The 11090-nt window shown below is 42.6% G+C and overlaps 1 protein-coding gene across 3 annotated transcripts in view; it reads right to left on the reverse strand.

The window, feature by feature from the left end:
- Window positions 1–10347, reverse strand: part of Bru3 (CUGBP Elav-like family member bruno 3) — a 570666-nt gene extending 560319 nt beyond the window's left edge. For 2 of the 3 annotated variants that reach the window (XM_072010382.1, XM_072010371.1), the window contains exon 1: window positions 8921–10347. The gene's annotated coding sequence lies outside the window, so the exon portion shown is untranslated. The remainder of the gene's footprint in view (window positions 1–8920) is intronic. The other variant, XM_072010376.1, reaches the window with a different exon arrangement.
- Window positions 10348–11090: the final 743 nt, after the last annotated feature.

Here is an 11090-nt window from a genome sequence, read left to right on the forward strand (position 1 = left end):
ACCGGTGCACAAGCAACGTCGATAGCGAGAGCCCGAGATCCTGCGGTCAGGTCACCCTTTACAGGAAAGGCCAAAGGAGTTGCTTGCTTCCGCTAGAAAGAACGGGAGACCTAGAGACGAGAGGAAAGGAAAGGGATACAGAGATGGAGAGAGAGCCTAACCTTTCCATAGAAGACTAGGGAAACCGACTGACCGAACACCACGCCTTAGCAAGCTCCTGTACCCGTGTTACGGGGCTTTCAAATTACGGCAAAATTTCGTCCAAGAAGCCACGATCTGAATTAACGAGACGAGCTAGGATGAACGCACCTGAGCCTCCTACATTTCCCTAAACGGTCTACAGAATGTATCCCCGTCTACCTTTCCTACCTTGTAAAATACAAGAAACCATTATCAATACGACGAGTATAAGGTCAACCTGAAACATAATCTATCGAAACAAAATATTTTTTTAGTTTAAAAACGTTCAATTCACGATACAATGGCCCTTACGTGTCCAAATTGATTTAGAAAGCTATAATTATGGTATCGATATTTATTCATCTTGCAATTATCTATAACCATAAAATAAAGCATGTTTCGTTGCGTTAAAAATAGGAATAAGTGGAATATCCTATTGCCCTAGAAAGCTTGGAGAAATGGAACACATTTGTCATATAAAGGTTTCAACGGAAGCTTAAAGTACTAAAAAACAAATTCTGTCGTAGTTTTTAACCGCTTCCCAGGAAATAGTTAGTGCGGTATACTTTTGCGGAGAAACATACGATATTAGGAAGGAAAATTCAGACATGTTTAACTCGGATATCGACGTAATAGGAACGTAAATGAAACGTAAGATAGGGTTGTTGGTTGTTATAAAGAAAATCGTCGCGTAAATTGTCCGACGAGATAAAAACCGGTATGCATGAGAAAGCGGTCTCCCGTATTTCTAACCTCATTTTGAGACGTTGGTTGAATTTATCGTCGCAACATAAATACCGGCCGTACTTCGCATACCACGCGTAAGAGGTTCGTATATGCGCGAAGACATATCGGGGCGTAGCCATTTAAAGATGAAAGATCTTCCGGCAACGTAACGCGTGTGATATATCGACCGGTGCATGACGGTTTTAACGTTATTAAATTTTCGGCCTTGCTAGCTACATTAACCATTTTATATTTTAAATTCATCTAATGATTATCAGCCAAGCGTAGAATTATTCACCGATGGATACACCGGTTCATACGATAACGAGTATTTATTACTCAACCGTACAGAAGTAAACGCGTTTTGCTTAAAAATTCATCGGTTTCTCGGCTCTTTGGCCGGTATTATTTACGCGGCGGATGTGAAATTCAAGGAAACTGCTGATGGATCGCGTATTTTCCACGTAGAAGTTAGTGGAACAGCGAAAGTTTCTGGATGAACGCACATGTTCGTTGTATAATATTCGAAACAGAAAACATAGGGATTAACGGTACGCGACTATAGCAAGGGTGACGCAGCGAGTGCAGTTTGCCTGAATTCGTCAGTATGCTCCAGCGCGCTCAGACTCGCATAAAAAATGTATGAAACGATATAATTTTCGTTTAATTAAAACTGTAATAACAGTTTTGACTACATTCCGTCGGGCTGACATTAAAATATGCAAGGCGCCAGCGTCACCAACGCCGCTGCTATGATGAGAGGACAGTCAGACTCAGGGAGACGGGATGAAAAGTCAGTCGATGAAAAGGTGGGTGAAAGGGCGCGGCAGAAAAGAGCCACGAATCCCGCCTTAATACTTCCGACCCTTTGTCTGTCTCTCTCCCCCTGTCCCTCCCCCCTCCCCATTGCTATATATACTGTGTACAATATTTTAATTACAGTCACGGATGCAGAAACCCTTTCATCGATTAGTACGGCTGCCAGTTCCTTTTTCGTGTTTTAAAGAAAAGCTTCCTCCTGAAACATTCTCGATTGGTTAGAATTGTAAAAACATTATGAACCGCGGAGAACTACCTTGCTGAATCATCAGTGGCGACTGCTAATTTCGACCGGCTGTTTGCCATCTTCTAATTATCTACTTGAAAAGTAGAGGGGAAAGTTCGATTATCATAGATTCTTTTAATTAAACAGCGTGCCATAGAACATTTACAGAACGAGGAGCAAGGCTGAAAGAGAAGTTTGAACAGGCTCGTATTCGAAAGCTGCGGCTGTATAGAGCCACGAAGGTGAGAAAGGCGACGAGAATGGAAAATAAACGTAGCTATGATGCCCCGAGTTTGAAACAATTAACATAACAAAGCGAAGGGAGCCGACAAGGGATGGTCGGGAAGGCGGGATACGCTGCAGCCAAGAGCAGACGAGAGGACGCGAGCGCGTTTCTCTTGAGATTTTGGCACTGTTTCCACCAGCGCGGTGGTCGTAGCTTATTCCAAGTTGCGGTATTTGAAAACATTTCCCAGACCAACGTTAACGAATCTGACGTGGCGAACAGCTGAAGGACTGCACGGTGTGAAACTTTCACCTATTACCAACTACTTTTTTATATAGAAATTCTACCCTGAGTAAATATTATCGTACGTTTACGCGTTTGATTTCGTCTTTCTTTTTAGGGGAAATCGTCACAATTGAGTACTCGCTGCAATCTTCCATCGCAAATATTTACCTACTTTAGATTATGCGATAGCGGGAAAGAAAAAATTTAACAGAAATTTGAAACAAAACCCGCAGTTCGAGATATTTGCAAATTCTTGCGTTTACGCGAATATCGTACCATCCCCTGATAAGTTGCAGATCGAGAATCTTTATTCTTTCGTTTGCAGCATATCAAGCAAGAAGCGGCGCAATCTATTTGTCTCGTTGTATATGCATGACGCCGGATCAAGCGAGAGAACATTTTCCACGTTGTGCGTTTCAAAGTACGACGATTCAAAGTATCTTCAATGTCTCAATTTTCCAGCGTCGTCGACGTAGCATGGCTTATTTGATTAAGGTGCATCGAAGACACTAGACAATAATCGTATAAATTGCTTTTGATGTGAGAGAGCGTGAACCCTCGCAGTTTCATCTGTGTGGTTGAATGTTTCACACCCTTCTTTCTTCCTCTTTGCATTTCCATCGACTCCTCTAGCCCTTCTTGACATATCTCCGTGATATGCAATATCGTCACGCGAAAAACAAAATACAGTAGCTGGCACGGAAGTCGCTATCGAAGGGATAAATACGATAAGGAACAATATGCGGGGGAAAGTCAGAAAGAAGGTATTCAAAATCGCTCGCTCGTACACGAAAATGTAGTTCACGTGAGATATCGTGCAACTTCCAAACTCTCTTCGAACGATTCAAACATTCGAAGAATTGTAATTTTATAGATCGTTATTAAAACGTAACAACGTAAAATTTGTTTAACAGGAAAATACGCGTAGTTATTGCTCGCAATTGCGCTGAATAAACTATTCGAGTCCGAATTTTCAGGAAACTGTCACGCAATTAAATTTACTATTTTGATAACGCTGGATAATCTAGTTGCTTTAAAATTAAGGTTACCAGTGAAATAATGCTTCAGCTGAAGTCTGACATAAATTAAACGGTGTACGTGACTGTGATAAAAATGTAGCTTTTCTCGTCGGTACTAGAACGTACCGAAATCTTTGGGACAAACGAAGATAGTACTACTTTTAGATTTATAAAATGATTTGCAAACTTTTAAACACAAAATGTCCATACAGACAACGTTTGAACACAAAATATCATACTAGAAACTTAAATAAATAAGGTGAAAATATTTATGTAACAAAAAATGATTAGACGCTAATATCACGTTGTATGATTCTGTATGTCTCTACTTAATTCCAATGTTATTCCCGTGAAAGTTTGAAGACATGTTTACAATACGCAAATAAAGCTATTTATGTAAAACGTACGGAGTGGAGGAAAATAATAGAGGCGCAACGTGTTTGAACGACACGTCACGTCTGACTATACACAGTCTATATCTACTTGTCGTAGTTACGCACCCAGCTAAGTGGAACGAGGCGTTACGTTCAGACGTCGCTGTTCCGGTAACACAATTCAGAGGGGAGTTCTCTCCGAGGACTTTCACCGTATTAACCCAATATCAGCCATACGCTTTAGAATCAGGTTAACAATCTCCTAGTTACAGACTTCTTCTTCCGTCGATCCAACAAATTTGATTATTCTACTATTTATTTGACGACTAGGTACAGTAATTAAACAACGATATCTCGGAATAGATGGTGATATAGATCACTCGTTCATCGACCATCAAATTTGCAGGTCGTGAAAAGAAACGCCTTTTTCAACGTTATCGTACGTAACACAAGAACGACTTCTGCTTTAGATGCTTCAGCGAAAAGGAAGACAATTCTTTTTCTCGGTAAAAGGCGATCAAATTGCCGTTTCCCGGCCGATTCCTTCGATCGTAGTGATTCATAAACATTCCTTCGGTATCTGTTTACGTCTATTAGCATTTCGTCGTGCGGAGAATCGCGAAGAAAATGCTACGTCTTCCATCTGTTGATGGTATTGCAGTTCGAGTAACGCTCCAGCGATCGCCGAGGCAACCAGTCACCGCTACTAGGAAGTATAAAATGTCAATACGCTTACCGGTGCCTTATTGTTGAGCTTGATCTATGTTTATAGATATTGCAGTATAGGTCGCCATTACGTTGCATATACTGCTACGATACGAAGAGAAGGGCGAGTATCTTCTTCTGTAATATTCTGGTCATAATGGTACAAAGGCGACAGTAGTTTCTAACTTTCACGCTGAAATATACGTACGCTCGTGCCACTCGCGCCAACAAGCACACCGTAGATTTGCGTAGATTTACAAAAGGCGTTGAGATAAGACAGGTACAAAGGCTATTTCTGTTTTAATTTCAAACACCAATCTTCATAAAATTATCTCTTTCGTTTCCCGCACGCGCAAAATTTCAGCGATTATTATGAGAAAATATTAACTTAAAAATCATTTTCTTGAAAATGTTTAAAAGCACAAAATCAATTTAGAAATAAAGTTTAAAACTCCTATTCAAGAAGTAAAAACTATATATATATATATATATATATATATATATATATATATATATCTCTTTGATACATATCTTTTGTTTCTTATGCGCTAACGTTTCATTTCAACGTAGTAGTTACTTAGCAATATTACAGAAAAAGAAATACGAGTTTCACCATTGACAAGTCAAACCATGCAACATTTAAATACGCGTAAAACGTAGAATAAAAATTAAAAAATCGAACATGGAAAAATGCATGAAAGTAGCAATGTAGGCAAGTTAGAGCACGAGACGTTATGTTGTTTGAATTGTGTAGAATGTAAATAATCCATACTCATTCTCGAGGTCATGGATAAGGAGTCGAAGGCGCCTAGCAAGTTGTTTGTACAGGTCTAGATGACAAAACGTGTAACTCCTTTCGTATATTCTCTGTCATTACCTCTGTCTGTCTGTCTGTCTGTCTGTCTGTCTGTCTGTCTGTCTGTCTGTCACTCACTCTCTCTCTCTCTCTCTCTCTCTCTCTCTCTCTCTCTCTCTCTCTCTCTCTCTCTCTCTCTCTCTCTCTCTCTCTCTCTCTCTCTCTCTCTCTCTCTCTCTCCACTTCCCTCTCCCTCTCCCTCTTCCTTCCTTCCTTCCTTCCTTCCTTCCTCTCTATCTCTCTCTTTCTCTTTCTCTCAGTTTCTCTACCACATACGCCGTACGTAAGTAAATACGTGTGGTTGTTTCACCTCACGCGTACACACACAAGCGCGTAAAGGGCGTAAATGTGTGTAACCCGCGTCTGGCTGAGGGCGATATCGTTTACGATAATGCATGTGCCTAGTGCAGATCTCTCGGTCGAACGATCGTCCCCTTCAGCCTGCTTCCCCTATCGTCGACTCGTTACCTTCGACTTAACACGTTCACACACGATATGATACTTCGACAGACGCCATTTCGCTCCAACGACGATCTTCTCCGGTCGATTTCGAAAAATTGAACTGGAACGGCAGAAATTTAACAGTGCCTCTTTCCTATCTCCGAACGTGTACCTCATGCTGTTAGAGTATTTTCTCATTTCGGGTTATTTTCCGGGTACGCGCTCGATGCTATCCGGCACGTAGGAGAAAATTGCCGGGCGCAGAAAAAAGGAATTGTAGCGTACTGTTGGTTCGTTTTGTACGGTATATCGGAACCAGGTTCGACGAAGCGAAGGGGTTGAGGCGCCGGAGACTCGCCGAGGGAATGAAACCTGATTTAGAACTGCGGTCCAGAAATCTCCCGGGGGACCATCCGAGTTGACCACTGCGCACTCGCTTCACTTTCCAGTGTCCCTGCGAGTGCGATCCTCACCCTGCTACTACCACCGATTCTTCGCCAACTCCTCCGTGTCCCACGTCCAACATCTTCGTGTCCCTGGACGCCAACAAGTGCGACTCTTTACCAACATCGCGTTCGAAATGTGTCCGGAATACTAAGGAACCCCTCCCTTCAAGCGTTACACCAGAATTTATTAAAATAAAAATAAGACAAACGCAGCAGTGCACAAATTCTGTTATCAAGCCAGTTAGGAATAAGATACTTTTCTCTCTCTCACACACACACGCGCGCGCGCGCACACACACACACACACACACACACAGAGCACGGTGGTTTTGTTTCATCAAACGCTTCTACCATAGTACCCTTTTTACCTACATACAGTAGAGTATGATTTTCACAGATACTTCTCGCAGAACGTACACCTTCCTCGTTGCTAGAAGAAATTGAAGGAAAATTTCTGTTCCTGTTATAAAAGTTTCAGCTGGTGGAATCTTTACTTCGCAAGTTCCTTTCTACATCCGATGCAGATAACAAATATTGTTTCGACTAGTATAATATCGAATCTCTGTGGTCCTATGTCGAGCGTATCCCTGTGAAACCCAAAGGAAAGGGAAGGGGACCGGATAGGGGAAAAGTTTTAGGCAGGAGCCAAGGAAAAGAAAGAAATAAAGAGAGAGGTAGGAAGACGCTCCTGGCACAGCCTGGCGTGTAGGTTACTACGTGCTTGCTAGTCGGGGCATCCCGTGACCGTGGTCTGGCTTAAAGATTCGGGTCAGGCTGTAACCTGCCTCGATTGCAAATACAAGGGAGAAACACTCTTGGAAGCGCTGCCAAAACCAAAACTCAAGTGGCACCGGCTATAGACCCGTGCGCGACCACAAACACGCAAAAATTTAATCACCTTCCTCTACCACTCATTTGATTCCTCGGTGATCGACTCTGGCACCGCTTCCTCTGGAAGAATCTGTTATAACCACGGATAAACGGTACTTACGCGTCGCGAATCATCTTCTGGAAAGAAGGGAATTATCTTGTGTATCGCTGCGATGAAAAATATACTGGCCGATATGCATAGAAATTAGTATATATTTTAGATAAAGAATTTTATCGTACAACGTAGAGCTTCTTTAATTAAATAATTATATATAGGTAAAATACTTTTATCTTTCAATAATCGTTAATTATATTAGCCACAACTTTTAATATCACAGTTGTTCACAACCACGCTACATTGCATAAAGTTTTCTATCGTTAAAGTAATGCTTCGTATAGATGGCTCGATATAGATTACGCAGATTCCGATTTGGACAGACTAATAAAGCTTATCAACTTATCATTCACGTACATGAAGAGTTCTTTTTTATAAAACATAGTAAAGATTCCATTAAAATCGAATTGTTCCCTTCGGTATATAAATTCTGGCATGCTATTAGAGTCGTAGGCTACAAGTGTTCGAACGACGTCTAAATTTTTAAAGATTCCGTCACTGTACGATCGCGCAATAGCCTAGAATACGACACGACAGGCATCGTGTACTAAGGATATCCATTCAATATGCAACATTCCCAAGTTTCACAAGATGAGTTTCGCGAAGAAAAAAGAGCAAGTAAGGGTACGCGCGACGTCACGGAAAAATAGCACGCCCTTTGTCACCGGATATGAATCCTATTGAGCATACTTGGGATATGCTTGGGAGATCCAGTAGTGGCACAAGAATGCACCCTCGCTCGATGCGACGAAAGCTCGTTGCTTAGGCACTGAAGAATGGCTCGGCATACCATAAGAAGCTCTTTGCTATCTTTTTGGAAGCTGCGCATTCTCATCTTATTGCGAGTGCGAAAAACGTGACATTCGGACTGACGAATGCCGAAAACATTCTAGCCAACCAACGACGAATTATTTCTATTTTACGTTTTGTATCCTTTTCTATTTACTCTCATCTGTTTATTTATAATTTATGACAACTGCCACAAACAGCATCCTTAGCGATAGAAACTAGATTGATGAGATAAGATAGCGATTGTAGGGAAACAACGATTGATATTTAGCGATACAAATATAAATATATTAGAGGAAAAATATAAAACATAAAGAGAGAGAGACAGAGAAAATATTTGTGACTGCACATAGAAGATTCCTACTCGGATACTTGCCACCGTGCATCGCAATGTTTTTTCCTCAGAATGGGTTGATCGTTTGATACCTGCTCGACAAACTAGTTGCGAGACTAAAAACTGCTATTTTTAGACGACGCGGCTCTCTATACCAGTTCGTCGCATAAATTGTTCGTTCGAATTCGACGCTACGGATATTACAACTTTCGAACGGCAGATTAAAAGAAAAGTTTCCAATAATCGTTGATCTAAATTTTATCGCAAAGTGCAAACTTTCCCAGAATCCTCGAAAAGTGAAACTTCCATAAGTCTTTATACGCTTTCCATAGGTCCAACTCAACAGGAAATATCAACGTCTATCGTAAGAAAATACACTCGTCGTGGCATACTTGCTGGCATGCTTCTCGCGGAACATCGGAATAGATTTGGAAATTTTCTAGCGAAAAATGGATACAAAGAGGAGTATTCGACGAAAAGGTCTGTTTCGTAAAAGAAAATTGATGTACCTGGTTGGTAAAGGTAGAGGTCCGCGGCGCGCGGCCACACGATCGCCGAGCGCTCCACGCTGCCTGGTTAATTCCGCGTGTTTGCGGATCCGAAAAATCCTACGAAGAATCTCGCAAACAACGACGCGGTACTAGTGTCTCGTTATAGCACTGATGATCGTCGTTTAAGCAATTCACGAGCCTTCTTCGTCCTTTTCGACGGTGTCTGCAGCACAACGACGATGCACCGTCATCCCTCTCCTTCTATTCGCGACATGAAAGTAACACACACACGCGTTTCAATTCCTCGACAGCAGGATGGAAATATCGTTTGACAAGGAAAATCTCGCTTTTCTTTCCTGTTGGTTTCGTTCTTTTCACTCGGCCGGGCACTCACCGGATCACGTTCGATGTTACAACGTTGCTATAGAACATCAATAAAAATTCAACAGGCACACAAGTAGCCGGCAACTTTCAAACTGATCACGAGCAGCTCTTTTCAACGTGAGGAACATCCGTGAGTATCGCGAAAGCGCCACTATCAGGGTGTCGCCGGTAGTAGTTCGACGACCACGTGAGCTAGGAACGATCGGATTCGGATCCACGTGTCGTCGACCTCGCGTAGACGATCAGCCCGACTAAACGAAATCTGTTAAACCTTGAAATCGTTTGGCCGATCTCGAAAGGAGTTGGAACGTCGTTGATATTCCCGTCCTCCGACTTGGATCGTAAAACACTCCGATCATAGGACGACACTTTAAAACCCGAAGGACAACTAGTAAAATTAGATCTTTATACGACGCGTTAAAAAGACAATCTAAAATTGTAAGCCGCGTAGTCAGTACTCGCGACACCTGAGCACGTGTATCATCAAATATCAATAATAACAACAATAACAACCACAACAGCACTATATCACGATAGAAGGGAAGATGGTCGCCCCGGAATCGTTCCTCCTCCGCTAGCTCCGCAGCAGACGCTCCTCGTGCTAGGTGTCAGCCCCTTCGGAGATGCTGGTACCGGCGGTGAGAGCGTCAACCGCGTGGCTACCGACCGTGATTGTTGACGACGTCGTCGTACTCATCAAGAAAAGGATTCGTTACCTTGTCGATCGAAACAACGAAAAGACACCAGCCAGTCTGGTTCGTCAGCCGCGCGAAGAAAACTCGATCCTTTTTGTTTTCGTTTCAAATCGACGCACTCGATCTACCACCGCGACCAGAGTTCGCGTGTTTAACACGCGTGTGATCGACAAAGTCTGTATCGCGGCGAGGAACAACCTGAACGAGAAGGCAGGGAAGGGGTGTGTGACAAACGACACTATGCTCGTCCAGCTGATCGGTACTACGTGAGAAAACTCGTTCGCTCAGTAACGATGCTGCTGCTGCCTTCTTTGCCAAAACGTGGAGATGGTGTACACTGCGGTCGCTCTCCGCACACTGAGGATAGCTGACGTCATGAGCCTACCACGCGGAGGTGGTCTCACGAGCGAGCGTTTCGCGCCGGCGCCTGCGGCGCTGCAATCCCTATAGATACACCACCGCTCCAGCGGTATACCTCTCTCTATGCCGCGCCGGTATACCGCCGGTCGCATATATGTACCATTGGTCTACGTCGACGATTCGACTCCACTCCACTCGTTTCTACCTACGACCAGAGACCGAGTAACGGTTTAACCGTCAACGGAGGAGCTAACACCTAATGGAGTTTTACGTTACGCAATGTTGGACACGGTCAAAGAGGTCAAACGGTTACACCAGACCAACCTTACGGATAAAACCAGAAAGCCCATTTCACGTGAATATTATGCGAATAGTAATTGGTTGATACGGCTGATACGATAATCGCCGTACCGATTTTTATTTTCCTTCCTATGAAACGTATCTCTTTGTTTCATGAATACGAATCGCACCAAGTTATGTTTGAAAGTAACGAATGTGGTTTACGAGTAACTTCTTATAAACTTAACGCAACAATCATATCAACGTGTATTCCAAACTTCTTACCTTGCTAAGTAACAAAAGCAAATATTTTCTAACACCAATCAACGAGACGTCCAACGTTATTTTAAGATGGGATGGTAATAAATTAAACGCGTTTCCAAACGATACCTGCGACTACTGACTTTATATACAACAAAAAATTCAACCAGCAGTATCATGCACGTAGAAAACGTTTCCGTTTCACCGAT

Source organism: Bombus fervidus, chromosome 9 (genome assembly GCF_041682495.2).
Source record: "Bombus fervidus isolate BK054 chromosome 9, iyBomFerv1, whole genome shotgun sequence".
NCBI lineage: Eukaryota > Metazoa > Arthropoda > Insecta > Hymenoptera > Apidae > Bombus > Bombus fervidus.